Source organism: Pholcus phalangioides, unplaced genomic scaffold (genome assembly GCF_987345545.1).
Source record: "Pholcus phalangioides strain wild (caught in Gottingen) unplaced genomic scaffold, Ppha-v1.0 ptg000022l_1, whole genome shotgun sequence".
NCBI lineage: Eukaryota > Metazoa > Arthropoda > Arachnida > Araneae > Pholcidae > Pholcus > Pholcus phalangioides.
In genome coordinates, this window is record NW_028301615.1 from 39,683,310 (window position 1) to 39,698,782 (window position 15,473).

General features: G+C 41.2%; 2 non-coding genes across 2 annotated transcripts; both read left to right on the plus strand.

The window, feature by feature from the left end:
• Positions 1-2,914: 2,914 nt before the first annotated feature.
• On the plus strand, positions 2,915-2,987 carry TRNAR-CCG (transfer RNA arginine (anticodon CCG)). The gene has a single exon. It is a non-coding gene; the product is annotated as a tRNA-Arg (tRNA).
• Positions 2,988-13,256: 10,269 nt separating this feature from the next.
• Positions 13,257-13,329, plus strand: TRNAR-CCG (transfer RNA arginine (anticodon CCG)). Its single transcript has one exon. It is a non-coding gene; the product is annotated as a tRNA-Arg (tRNA).
• The last annotated feature ends 2,144 nt before the right edge of the window (positions 13,330-15,473 follow it).

The following is a 15,473-nucleotide window of genomic DNA, read 5'->3' on the forward strand; positions in this document are numbered from 1 at the left end:
AACCGTTCGACGTAGAAGTATGGTTGTAGTTTAAAAATGCTGAAAATATGTTCAAGAATCAGTCTGTACCAATTTCGAGAGTGAAAACACATGTGTCAACAAAATAAAAAATATATATAAATTTTTATCCGGTCTCCCTGTTCTGTAAATTACAACTAGAAAGTTATTGTCCTGTCTCCTAGGAACTCAACAATAAAAATTCCATGTTTTTAAGTGCAATGTTTTTGTGATTTTTTTCTTCTTTTCGAATTCAAAAACCAGAGAAAAGTTGGGAAAGAACGACATAAATAGAATGAAGTGTTAACCGTTAGTTTTTGCTGTTCTTTGCAACTCTCCGATTTTTCGAATAAAATATCTCAGTGAATATTGCAGTTAAAGCGTCGAATTTTGTTTTTGTTGGCCTCAGGACAGACAGGGCAACAACTTTCTAATTAGAATTTGTTGCAGAGTGAGACCGCATGAGAATTCAGATTTTTTTATTTTGCAACACACTGTATTTATTCTCTCAAAACTGGTACAGGTTAATTTTTGATCGCATTTTGAACATCTTCAAAACTGGAATCATACCTCTACGATGAAAGATTCATGAGATAAAGGCCGCATCAGCACTAACGCGCGGTCATTCTGACCGCTTTCTGAAATTTGATCACCCGCTACATCTTTATTTTTCAAAATTTGGCAAAATCGCTTCGTAACTTTACCTTACTTGATAAAAGGAATCTTTTGGCGCAAAGAAAGATATTTCCAAGTCATTTCATTGATCGTGTAGAAAAACTTCTACCTAGAACTACGGAGCGGTCATTTTGACCACCGTCTGAAATTTCCAACTTTACTTTCAGCATTTACGTAGTTTCTACAGTTTTTGCATGCAATATAATGTTTTTTCAAAACTAATAAGTTTACTAAAATATACACAATAGAATTGTGTTCAATCTCGCCTGCTTTTCAAGCTCAAGGAAACAAGTTTTCAGATGGTTCGGCACAACGCTATGGGATATTTTGTAAGCATTCTCAGCCAATGTTTGAAGCTAAAGACACCCGTCTCCAAAGGGATGTACAAATGGAGGAAAGGGGTAAACTCACTGATACATAAAATCTATTTTTAGTTTATACTTCATTAGACCTCCTTCAATATTGCCATCCACAGGCCGAGAAATGGTTTACGCTACTGTCACAGCTTGGGATTATATACATTTATTTACACATAAAAAAAGGGGGTGTATAAAGTTTCCGCGAGACAGTATCTTGTGTATTTTGTGTGCATTTTCAGTATGTGCACGAAAACGTTCAGCTGGAGAGACCATGGCGGCTGCGGGGAGCGGGAATTTCTGTTCACAATAGAATTGATAGTTTGTCAGTGAAATATATTGGCGTTGAATTTTCGTTAGCAAAATATTTCAGTAAATTTTTGTTTGCGAATTGTTGTCGGGAAATTTTTGTCGGTGAATTCTAATCAGTGAATTGTTGATGGTGTACTTCTGTTTGTGGATTGTCGGTGAATTTCGGTATGTGAATATTTTAAATCAATTTTTGTCAATCAATTATTGTTATGAATCTTTGTCAGTGAACTTCTGGTGCATTTTCGAGAATGAAATGCTTTTGTTAAATTTTTGTGAGTGAGTTGTTGGCAGTGAATTCTTTTATCAGGGATACGTAATTTTTTTCAGTGACTTTTTTTATCAGTGATACGTAATTTTTTTCAGTGACTTTTTGGTGTGAAGTTTTTGTCAGTGGTATGTTGTCGGTAGGTAAATTTTTGCGAGCGACTGTTGGCGGTGGGGTTGCGGAGGTCAACTTTTGGGTCGTGAATTCTTGGCAGTGACAAGTTTTGCTAGTGCATTACGGGCAGTGCATTTTTGGCAGTGAGCTGTTGGTGGTAAGTTTTTGGCAGTGGACTTTTGGGCGGTGAACTAATTGCAGTTAATTTTATCAGCAAATGTTCTTCAGTTCATTATTGACGGCTAAGTTTTCGTCAATGAACTGTTGGCAGTAAATTTTTGTCGGTAAATTTTCGTCAGTAAACTGTTGTCAGTGAATTATTCACGATGAATTTTTCTTACTGAATTATTGGTGATCAATTCTCCAGACTTAATGTCGATGCCATTAGCACACAACATCACCCGCATTACACGGTGGCAAAACACTACCCAATGCTTTTGCGATATATTCCCGCATATTTCCACGACTACACTTACTAAACCAGACATGCACCTCGTCCAAATTCTTCTGATTTGACGAATTGGTACATATTGAAATGTTCTTGTATGTGTTTTAAAATTAGGTAAAGTTTGTTTCTTATTAATGTTTGTCACGTGTATTGTGCTGCCATCTATTTTCCTAACTACAAGTGAAGTGTAATGATGCACGTATAAAGTGTAATTCTTTTCGACTGATATTTTACTGTCAGAAATTCTACAAGGGAATGTGTACGAATTGCATGAATAGTCAAAGTCAAGTAATAGTAGAAAACATGTACATCCTTTATAACGGTTCCAACTCCCCCCCCCCCCCCCCCACGAGTGCTTCGAGCATAACAAAGCGACAAATACATCTGATAGTAATCGATATTGGGAATTCATGTCTCAATTTTTATAGCAATAATGACCCCAAAGATCAAGGAGATGTAGATCAAGACTAATATTTAATATTGAGAGTGTTCGATCGTAATCGATGAATGATATAAAATGATTTGCATAAAGTGGCGCTTGTATAAATCCTGTATATATAATGTGTTCTCACGAAATAAATCGCTAATGTTCTTTCCGTTATCACGTGCATGTGCATTGCTTGAGTGTTGGAAATTGCTTCACCAGTCCCCGCCAGAGTGAAATCTGTCACTACATAACATGTCAAACTTTAGCCCAGATAGTTGGGAATATGTCTTTAGTATAAAACAAAAGACCCTCACAGTCGTGCTTCCGTGGCCTAATGGATAAGGCGTCGGCCTCCGAAGCCGAAGATTGTGGGTTCGAGTCCCGCCGGAAGCTGCAATGTCTTTTTTTTCCCCTCGAGCGAGGTAAATGGATTAAATACTAATTTATGGAGAGTACAAAATCGAAAAAAATATGCAGTCGAATTTCGTTATAACAAACTACAAGAGACAGAAGCATCACTTCGTTAAAACGAAATTTCGTTATAAAGGAATTCCAGGTTTTTGTATTATTTCTATGTAAACTTATCTGGTAGATTAGAAAAGTGTTCGTTAAAACGAGATTTTCGCTATAACGGTATTCGTTAAAAGGATCAATTAGATCAACGTTAGATCAATGAGATGTAGATGAAGACTAATGATTTATATTGAGAGAGAGAGAGAGATCTGCCGTACACACACTTAACATGATCAGTCAAATTTTATCCCAAATATACTTAGGAATATGTCATTAGTATAAAACTCATTTCCTGCGCACTCACTCTTCCGTGGCCTAATGGATAAGGCGTCTGCCGCCGGAGCCGACGATTGTGGGTTCGAGTCCCGCCGGAGATACAAATACAACGCCACAACAGGCAAAATGCCCAAGGAGGTGGCTGAGAAAAAGATGCCCATAAAAATATGTATGTCATATATTTCCAAAATACAGCAACCCAATTAAAAATTCAATTAACAAAAATTATAAACAATATATACACATGATAAAATATTATACAACACCCATAAAGAATACTTATGGTTGTCTTATTCTAAGAATGGATAGCTTCTCGATTTACCCCAACATGTTTATCGTATTTCTTTTTAAACGTGTCAGTTGTGTTACAATGTACTACCTCCGGGGGTAGGCTATTCCATTTATTGACAACCCTATTAGAGAAAAATTCCCTGCGACACCATAACCTTGCATTCTCCCTCACCAATCGGTACTGGTGTCCCCATGTAAAAGCAGTCGATTGGCGGTGTACTAAAAGTTCATGGTCCATCCCATTGAAAATTTTGAACACTTCGATCATATCTCCTCGAATGTCTTTTTTTTCTCGAGCGAGGAAAATGGATTAAATATTTGTTTACGAAAAGTAGAATCGAAAAAAATATACAAGTCGAATCTCGTTATAACGAACTCCAAGAGACCGGAGAATCACTTCATTATAACGAAATTTCGTTATAAAGGAATTCCAGGTTTTTGTATTATTTCTATGTAAACATATCTGGGGGATTAAAGAAGTGTTCGTTAAAACGGGACTTTTCGCTATTACGGTATTCGTAAAAATGAGATTCAACTCTATGTATTAGTTTTTTAGCAATGATCGTCAAATGTTGGAGGCTACTACTACTGAACCACACACATGGACCTCGTCCATATTCCTCTGCGTAACTTCTACCGAATTGGTACATGTTGAAATATTTTTGTATGTGTTGTAAACTAAAATGAAGTTTGTTTTTGTGTAATGCTTCTTGTGTGTAGTGCTTCCATCTGCCATCAATTTTGCTAACTATGAGTGAAGTGTAATGATTGAATTGTTGTATTGTTGTACGCCTGCTGCTGGCCTCTGTGGCAAGACTTTTCAACGGGGAGCTCGGCTCGCATTCGCTTCTCGAAGTTGGGAGCTAGAGAAAACCAAATTTTAGCCGACCACCGCTGTGGCGATGTTGGGTTCGAATGAAAGAGACGCACGTTCTTTCGGATTTACTTTTCTCGTTATATGCGCTTCTAGATCCCTTATCACGCCACATGATGGGTAGGTAAATTAGGGACATATTACTGCCGAATAGACATATCTATCTTGTGGAACGGAGCGCATACAGGAAATACTGGGAATGAAGAAGCTGATCTGTTTGCCAAAAGAGCGACCGAAAGACCAGGAAAAGAGTTCTCTTCTTCCAAAGTCGTGGGCGATGAAGAAGTTACCGAATGATCTGTTACAGAAATGGCAATCACGATGGCCAAATGACACGAAAACAGGTCGTAAGATCTATGAAGTTCTTCTACAAGTTAAATGATCTAGTTATGGCTGATCAAGAGAGGCTATTTTATTTTTTTTCAGAGCATGACCCCTTTCCCTCCTATCTTCGTCGTTTTCACGAGAATAGGTTTTCTAGCATGTGTAAATGGGGAGGGGTGGGAACCGTCTCTACGCCTCAGTATCGATTACACCAAGAACTTTCATTTTGGCTGCTCTACGACGCCACAAAATTACGCCACCTGAAAGCTACAGTTACTGAGAAAACACTCCAGAATCGAAAGAATTAAGCACCTTATTAGATACGTCATAACAAACGAAGACAAGATCACGGTCACGAAACAGTGCCGAAGTATGAATGTTTCAGTTCTCTGTCAAGCTGATAACAACCCTTCATCAGACTCAGACTATGATCCTGTGGTATGAGATGAGATGTTTTAAAGTTTTCTCACAATGGCTTCGTGCAAAGCTTCTCACAGACAATGAAGTTCCTTGATTGTGTGTGTATTTACAGGGTATTCTGTTAATGGATCGACAAACTCGAGGGTTGTTAGTAGGCATCAAGGGAAAGAAAAATTGCAATGGAACGTGGTGTCGCAAACCATGTTGAGAGGGTGAAAATCGTGAAAAACGCATGCAGGCTCTGAGTCCAGAGGAGACGAAAGATGGATATCAGTTGATCGCTGAATGCGTTCGTCGGTTCGCTCAGGATACCTGACGTAAGCAGCGTCGCGAAACGCATGCGCGCGAGTGGGATCAAGCGCTGCGAACGACGTAAATTTGCGCAATTGCGGTAGTAAGCACGTGTAGTAGTTAGTTGTCTGTTTCAATGAGTATCGTGATAGAAGGCAACGCGAACTAGGAATACGCTGATATGCATCTGATATGCGGTCACCTTAAATTACTCGTTTATGCCACGCCTGTGGACACACCGGAGGATCTCATACCGCGGATTTTCGTCGCTGCGGCAGACATCAAAAGCATAACTGGTGTCGTCCAGGAATCATTTTTACATCATTGTAGAATGTGCAATCACGTCAGCGGCCACCACTTCCAACAACGCTTGTAATAATTAATCAAATATTTTTGTAGTTATTATTTACTTTTTTTCTCTTTCCAGCGTGACGTAGAAACCTGCATGCGTTTCGCGCGATTTTAATCCTCTCAACGTGGTTTGCGACACCGTGTTCCATTGAAATTTTTGTTCCACTTGATGTCTATCATGTCCTCACATGCCTCTTTTTGGTCTACTAACCACCCTCTGAGTTTGTCGGTCCATTAACAGAACTCCTGTATGTATATGTTTGAGCGGACGTCGCATCGCTCTTTCACCATGGCCCAAACCCTCTGGGTGACCAACTTATATCCCCTATGGGGACATAGCGGGGGTCATGGTGGATTTCGGGTTCTTGCGATGGAGTCCGTCACTACGGCCACCCGACCACTGTAGCCACATATTTCCACTACTAGTAAACCACGCATGCACGCCGTCCATATTCCTCTGCGGAAACACGTATTTCCACTGCAGACCAGCCACCCTTTTATTTAAACACTCTAAAATGGAATATCTGTCAGTCTAGAATCAATCGCTGTCAGTACATTTTGCCATTGGAATTTCGGTGGTGAGCACGTACCTGTGAATATTATTCGGTGAAATATCGCTGGTGAGTTCTTCAGTCACAATGCCGATGCGATTAGCACATAACATCTCCGCATTCAGCGGTGCAAAAACACTATATTCTGTGCTTTTTCAATATCCGCTGCATATTTCCCCTGCAGACCACGCCACCGTTTCATTTAAACACTCTTAAATTGGACAAAACGCTCATTGCAGAAAAGGCTAGAAAATTGCATGTCGTGCAATAGAACTTTTCTCTCAGAAACGAAATAAAAACAAAAGAAAGTTCTCGGTGAAACCATCGAAGAACTTAATTTTGGTGCATCCCTTTTGAAATTTCGTGATCGGAATCGAGACATCTTTTAATCTTTTTACTTTCTTTGCACATGGTGTAAGAGACAGAGAGAAGAGAGTACTTTTTCCCAATACAGTTCGCGTTTCTCGTTTACTAGTGATATAAATCATTGGTTGACAGAGCGTGATAGTTGTAGACACCCTTCACGATCACCGATATCCAGTTCCCATTTCTTCTTCTTTTTTATTTTCGTTCCTAGAGACATAGACATGTTATAGGGAGAAAGGAATGTTGTGTTCATGTTTTTCCTCTGTTATTATATCTTTTCTTTCAAGGCAAATTCTAGAAAGAAGTGTTTTTGATACATGGACTCCAGGCACGAAATGCTGGAGGAATTTCGAGGATCATGAAATCTGATTTACTTTTGTTTTTCCATTTTGAGCCGGATTTAATTATCTTCGTGCTAATTTGATTACAATGAATTCGTATATTCTAAATGGTCATGGATACCGTAAATTATGGAATACAATGGAGTCTGTTGTCGTGCGAATTACGGTTCGTCATCTCGTTAAAACGATGATATTTCTATTCGTAATTTTGTTTTGTGTAGTGAAATATTTCTTGAAGCATAGGTGAATTTCTATTTGTGAATTTCTGTCTGTGTGAATTGTGGTTTATACATTTTTTTTCAATTAGTTTTCGATGAATGAATCATTTAAAGAATTTTTATATATGAGTGAACTGTTTTCGGCAGATTTTTGTCAGTGAAGTGTTGCCAGTAACTTTTTGTCAATAAATTGTTATCGATGTATTTCTATTTTCAATGAATTGTTTTCGGTGAATTTTCTTTTCAATGAATTGTTTTCGATGACGTTTTCTGTCTGTGAATTTTTGTCAGTAACTTTTTTCCATGAATTATTAGTTATGAATTTCGGAACTATTTAACCGACCAAAAGAACGCTTCCTCCACTTTGAACTGTTTGGATGAAACTGAAAAGCTTCTGCAACTGTGTAGTACAAAGAAAATGAAGTAGTGGGTTTTTCGCTTGTGAAATGAAACACAATCAACACGTGCACAATCATCTTTTGAAAATGTGTGCACAGACATTTTCAAAAACTATTGAATGCTGCTGGTATGCAAATGTTTTCGTTTTAAAAACTGTGAAAAAAGAGGAATGTTTCAAAAAAAGAATTTGATCAGTTCAGTGCATTTATATATTTGCATAAATTTACACTTTGTTAAATTTAAGACTAACGCAAAAATGGGATGTCGAAAATCCTTTTTCTGTCACTGCTTATCGGTTAACGTGAAAAATTTCTGCGGGACCTTCGGTTTTACGTTAATGAGGTTCGACTGTACTTTTTGATAATGATTAATACTTACATTTCCCGTGTTCATGGATACGGTGAATTATGGGTTCAGTAGAAGCTATTGCCATGCGAATAACGGTTCGTGATCTCGTTAAAACGGTGATATTTGTATTCGTTATTTGAGGTTTGTTTTGGGAAACAAATATTTTTTGAATCATTGCGTCTTGAATCATCGTTGAAAGTATTTTTGTACGGAATTGGAAATATCTTATTGTTTTAGTTACTTAGTTTTTTTTCTCACACTGCAGTGGGTGCCATCTGATGAAAGAATTTGTAACAGATTTTGAAATTCTGTTTGACTGACAATTTACTGTCAGAAATTCTGCAAAGGAATGTGTACGAAGTGCATGAACAGTCAAGTAATAGTAGAAACCATGTTCATCCCTTTATAACGGTTTGTCTCCCCACGAGTGCTTCGAGCATAAGAAAGGGACAATTATATCTGATGGTAATCGATAATGGGAATTAATGTCTAGCGATAGTGATCACGCCATCAGTGATCCTCAAGATCAAGGAGATGTAGATCAAGACTAATAGTTAATATGGAGAGTGTTCGATCGTAATCTCGATGAATGGCATAAAATGATTTGCATAAAGTGGCGCTTGTATAGACCTGTATATATAATATGTTCTCACGAAATAAATCGTTAATGTTCTTTCCGTTATCGTGCGCATATGCTTTGTCGGGGCCGAAATAGCTTTTCATTGAGAGAGCAAACGCGTAGAAGAAACGATTTTATTTTCTGTAATACACAAGCGAGACATCCGTACACGTAGGCGTCGAACAAACATCTACATACAAGGGAAAAGAAGACACAAGCGAAAAGTCACGTAACGGATCAGTTTCGCCATCTGGAGGTGACCAGAGGGATTACAAACGTTAGCTCGTACTATTCCCAACATCCTCCCCACCCTGGTCAACCTCCAGAGGAATTACCAATCGAATTGGTCGTCGAATTTCTGTTCCTCTGGCTGTACGTAGAATACACGAACGAATGTTGCCGTCACGACCTATGACAAGGGATGATATGCAGGCCTTCGTCCACATGTGTCGAGGTTTTGCATCTTCCTGTAGGAGGACGACATCTCCAACTCGTAGCTGAAAACCTTGGTCTTTATTTTTCACTTGGTGGAATGTCTTCAGCTCTAGTAGGTATTCCTTCCTCCATCGGCTCCAAAAGTCATTCAGTGAATCTTGCTACAGTGACCACGATTTCTTGAGGTCGGTAGCTGCAGGAACCTTTTCGTGAGAAGGAAGGGTTGTCAGTCGTTGTCCAACCAGGAAGTGGGCAGGCGTGAGGTTCTTCGAAGCTGTCATCTAACTCGATATCAGCTGTCAATGGTCGACTGTTGACCGCGGCTTCAATTCCAGCTAACGTAGTCGTCAATTGTTCTTCATCGAGAGATGCGCGACCTAATGTTTTCCGTAAACAACACCAATCATGCGTTCCCACCATCCTCCCCACCAAGCCGCTCGAGGGGCTATGAATTTCCAAGCGATTCCGTGGGAGGCATAGTACTGGTGAGCAGAAGGTGAAGTCATGGCACCCCAAAGGACGGAAAGCTCACGATTAGCGGCGTGGAAAGTCTGCGTATTATCCGAATATACAGTGTTGGGAACACCTCGACGAGCAACAAAACGTGAAAATGCCAGCAAAAATGTATCTGTAGAGCAATCCGTTACAAGCTCGAGATGAATCGCTCGAGTGACAGCACATGTAAACAACAAGATATACACTTTCACTGAGATAGAGCTTCTACGAACGTATAGTGCGCCAGCGAAGTCTATCCCCACGACACTGAATGGTTTCGTCTGTGTGACTCTATCCGAAGGAAGTGGTGCTTCAATTTGAGCCGGTGGCGTGTTTCTAAAAATTTTACAGGGAAGACACTGGCGTAGGACACTTTTAATAATCTGTCGCCCTCGAAGAATCCAGTAATAATTTCGCAGTTCAGATAGTACCACTCTCGTGCTCAGATGATGGAGACGAATATGTACGTGACGAATGAGCAATTTCACAAATGGGTGTGAACCATCGAGTACCAAAGGATGTTTTGAAGCAACTGGAAGTGATGCAAACTGCAAGCGACCACCAACTCGTATCAGATTGTCACTAAGAAATGGATGGAATTGTGCAATTTTCGAGTCTTTCGGACGTTGTTTACTATGTCGGAGAGCATCATAGTCAGACGGAAAACAATCTATTTGAACTTGACGAATCCAATAACATTTCGCTTTTTCGAGTTCTTTTGCTGTTAATTCGCCATGAAGTTTGCAAGACGTGCGACATTGTATATGAATCGTTGCATCCACGAGGTAACCCGAATAAGTTTCGCGTAAGACCTGCAACCAGAAATGTCAATCACTGGGAGAGACGTAGATACCAACATTGAACTTTTCACAATCTGACGAATTTCTGTCGAAGGTAGTAGATTCGAACCTGTCTCAACAGCATCATTCAGAGATGGGTGTCCGTTGACATGAGACGATGCATCGAATAAGATACGACACTTTTCCGACTCAAGAATGGTCTGAATTCTTCACTGCGTGGTGAGGGAGATAATAAATTCTAGGACTTGACGATTCTGGCACGATTTCGACGTGGCCGTTCTGGATGTAACGTTCCAATTGCTGAATGTACATTTCCCGAAAAGGGCGATCCTTATCCAGACGTCTACGAAGAATGTCAAAGCGGCGTGAGGCAATAGGTCGATTGTCCGACGTGAGGCATACGTTTTCTTTCCACGGCAGTGAAACGACACGACAATGGTTCTCCAGGCTGGAAGATTCGTGGAAATCTTGCAATATTTTTGCGTCACCAGTCGAGAGTGATTTTTCGTTTACATCGGTCATTCCCATGGCCTCGAGTTCCCAGAAGCGTTTGAACGAGTCATTTATTTCTTCAGCACAAGTAGTAGCCGTGCAATGAACAGTAGTGTTGTTCGAAGCAGAGATGAGACGGAACAAGAACGAAAGTGTCTGACAACTTGACCGGCGAATCAGTTTTCACTATTTTCCAGTACTAATCGCTACCGATGAGAATTTGAATCGGGATGTCGTCAGACGAGTGAGGGTCCGCAAGCTGAATTCCGCGTGAAGTAGCAAATGCACCAATGTCTACCGGAGCCGTAGGAATTATTGCTTTCGAAAGCAACTATCGGAATCGATCTGTTATCCCAAATGCTAGATAAGAAAAATTGCACTTGACGTCGATACATCGATTGTTTTGGCACAGCTTCGAATGCACTGATAGACAAGTTGACCGATTGCAGCACATGCAATTGCAGTTCATTCACTAAACTGCAGTGAATGAAGGAGGTTTGACTTCCGGCGTCTGACACACATGGAGCAATTTGCAAATTCCGTTCCGGACCGAACACCCAAATACGTGCAGTTTGCAAATACGTAAAACGGGGCGATACATCAATTTTACCAACAGCAGTAGAAGCATGCCTTTTACAGTTAGAACAGAAAGCTCTAGCACGACGTGGGCAAGTTTTAGCATTATGCTGACGGTTAGTACACAAAAAACAACGACGAGTTTCTTTTAGCTTCTGTAGTCGTAATTGTACATCAGTTATCACCGAACAATTTTGGGGCCAATGATCATACGATTCACAAAATGTTCAAAACGGTGACGGATTTTTATACGTCGATTGCGAACATGAAATGCTTCTGTAGTCGGGCGGAAATTCGATGGTGGCAAAGGAAACTCACCTTGCACTTTGCTTGAAAATCGGACCCCGTCGATTTCTTCACCGAGGAACTGCATCAGCTTGGATATGTCCATGTCCGAGATATCTTGCCGTTTAGAGTGGATAATCCACCGTTGACGAATGTCCGTAGGAAATGTGCGAAGAATCTTCGGTGTCATCTTCGGTTCGGAGCTTGAATATGGGCGTTAGTTTCCAAGTAGGTGTCGTTGAGAAACTCGGGCGATGAAGCTGTCGCTGGGCGTAGGCTGTCGAAGAAATCGATGTGGGTCTGTATGATGGTATCCTTGTTGCCGTACCTGTCGATCAGCATCTTCACCGTCTTGTAGGCTTCCGATGTGACACCGATTCCCTCGACGAGCTTCTTGCAGACTCGTTTTGGAGATACCCCGTAGAAAAACGTGTTTGTCGATGGTTGACAGTTGAGGATTCTCGTCGATCGAAGAGGTGAATTGTTGCCAGAATGTCGGCCAGTCTTCAACACAACACCGCGGAAGCGTTCTAGGCGTATTGTAGGCAGCTTGAGAGCACATGGTGATGAAGTCGATGTAGGTTCAGCTGAAGCGGGAAGCGAAGTAGCAACCAGAGGAGGCACCGTCGTTGGAGACTTGTTGCGTTTTCGTAGCACGAGGGAAGCATCGAACAAGGCACGTTTCGCTTTCTCAGTGTATTCCTCGCATTTTTCTATATCGATCGCGTAGTCCTCGTCCGATAGTAGAGCGTGAATACCGTCGTCAAGGCGAAGTAATTCGTCCAATTCCTCCGTCAAACGAGAAACCATGAAGTCGGTTTCCTTCCCGGCACTGTCCAACGTTGAAACGAATGTCTAGTCACCTTGGCGAGCACCGTTGTCCGTTTCCGATGGAGCGCCGTTAAATTCTCCTGATCCATATTAAGACGAGTTTCGTTGGTCAAAATGTTCATCCGACTGGTTTCGTTCATCAAAATATTCGTTCCGGCGGGTTTCGTTCATCAAAATATTCGTTCCGGCGGGTTTCGTGCACCGAAATATGTCGGAGCCGAAATGGATTTTCATTGGGAGAACAAATGCGTAGAAAAAACGATTTTATTTACGTAATACACAAGCGAGACATCCGTACACATAGGCGTCGAACGAACACATACATACAAGGGAAAAGAAGACACAAGTGAAAAGTCACGTAACGGATCAGTTTCGCCATCTGGAGGTGACCAGAGGGATTACAAACGTTAGTTCGTACTATTCCCAACATGCTTTGCTTGAGTGTGGGCAATTGGCTTTACCAGTCCCCGCCAAAGGGAAATCTATCACTACATAACTTGATGTCACTTTAGCCCAGATACTTGGGAATATGTCTTTGGTATAAAACAAACTGCAATAACAGTCGTGCTTCCGTGGCCTAATGGATAAGGCGTCGGCCTCCGGAGCCGAAGATTGTGGGTTCGAGTCCCGCCGGAAGCTCAAATGCCTTTTTTTTTTCCTAGAGCGAGGAAAATTGATTAAATACTAATTTATTGAATGTACAAAATCGAAAAGAAATATGCAGTCTAATTTCGTTATGACAAACTCTTAAGAGACAGAAGAATCACTTCGTTATAACGAAATTTTGTTACAAAGGAATTCCAGGTATTTGTATTATTTCTATGTAAACATATCTGGGGGATTAGAAAAGTGTTCGTTAAAACGAGATTTTCGCTATAACGGTATTCGTTAAAACGAGATTCGACTGTAAATTTTTTTTTCTTTGTTCCATATTTTTTTTTTTCTTTTCAATTTAGATTTTGATGTCTCTCTTGTCAAAATTATGAGAAATCGACTGAGGAATTTTGAAATTACGTACAAATATCGTATGCTATAAACTGGAGCCACACTCGTGTTTCAATAACTTCCGATGTTGGCCATGGGCAAGTAGTACGACCACTCCATCATTGGCGGTGGTCGTCATATGTTGTAGTCTCAAAGGTGTTGGAAAGCTTGGCCGAAGAGAACGACCAGCACTCTCCAGATTCCCACCCAAGTTGAGGTGTGTGCCGACTTCCTTCCCGATTTTCCAATCCGTCTGGCCACTCAATGGTCGAAAAACGCCAGCGGTCACAACATGTTGGACACGAGTGAGGCCCTGGCTTGAAGCAAGGGCCACTCTCGTGTCAAGAATGGACATAAAAACATTCGCAAATATTTGTTTCCAATATTTGCTTTTCCCTTGATGCAAAGCCGCAGCAGTTGCATAGTCTGGCTATACGCTGGCCCATTCTACTCCAATGTTCCTCTGTGAATATTTGCTTCTAGAACACTCTCTAAGGAAATAATACGCCAACGCGTGTTGTGATCGTTGGCGTTCTTCGACCAATGTTTGATCAGACGATTGGATGATCGGATAGGAAGGTGGCACCTTTGACTTAGGTTGGAAGCTGGAAGGCACTCAACAAGCCTCCCAATACTTTCCAGCCTCCAACATCTGACGATCATTACCCATGGTTGAGCGGCCACACTACTTGACCGTGATCAACCTTGGAACGTATTGGGTCAGCCTTGAAGCGAGTGTGGCCCTGGCTTTAGGCAATTAGCAAAGTTTTTCCCCCCATCGCCAATTGTCGATAACCAATCATTACGGTATACGGGGGCCGGGATCCGTACTAAAGTCGAGTTCATAATGAACCGATACTACAACGATACGATCCACGATATCGGCACGGACCGGTTGAAAAATCTGAAATTCAGATTTTTGGCCAATATCCGTGTCAATGTCGCGAACGAAATCGCTTCAGTGTGCATCGCGCCAAAGGTATTGTGATTCCACCGCATTATTAGAGCATTATTCCGGATGTTCCTGGCTCCATATCACCATATGGGCATTGTTTTCCTCCACTAAAGAGGTTAAGGGGATGGTGTACAATCATGGCGGTGCTTCCCGCACTTTCCAATGGGAAAAATCTCCTTCCTTTTAAGGGGCATTTAAAAATTTTCTATTCCTTTTTTAGGCACTCAATTTTTTTTCTCAAATACACTCGTTGCCATAAAAATTTGTGCACCAAGAAGTAATTGTCTGATAGTAACAAAACTTGGCATGAAGATACGTGTGTGGCAGATATGCCAGACCGATGACTAGATGCACAACGTTATTGCGCAATGATGTATTGCCACCAGAGGGCATTTGACTTTGTTGTTTTTGACGTATAAAAAAAAGTGCGCAGAGGAATTTTTCATGCACTCAATCTGTTGCAGAGGGATCCTTTTTCATTATAGATGCCGTTACTGTCAGAGTTCTTTCGAGAGGGGGGGAAAATCAACGGGATGATGAAAGCCGGGTGGTCAGCTCGGCGATTAACCCGCCACTTAGGCCTATTTGACTTTACTGTGAGGGGGTGGGACCATTGGATCAGGGAGAGGGGTCGCATGCACGGCGGCCAGTCTCAGGACGCCCTCGGCAGGCCAATATCCGAAAAGACCGTTACATCACTCGATAAGCATGCACAGCACCAACAGCATCATTTTCCCCTATTCGGACACAGGCAGCAGCTTCACTACAGGCTCCTGTGTCTATCTATACCGTCGCGAAGAACCTTGCTGAAGAACATTTGCTATCGCGGCGCCCATTACGTGTG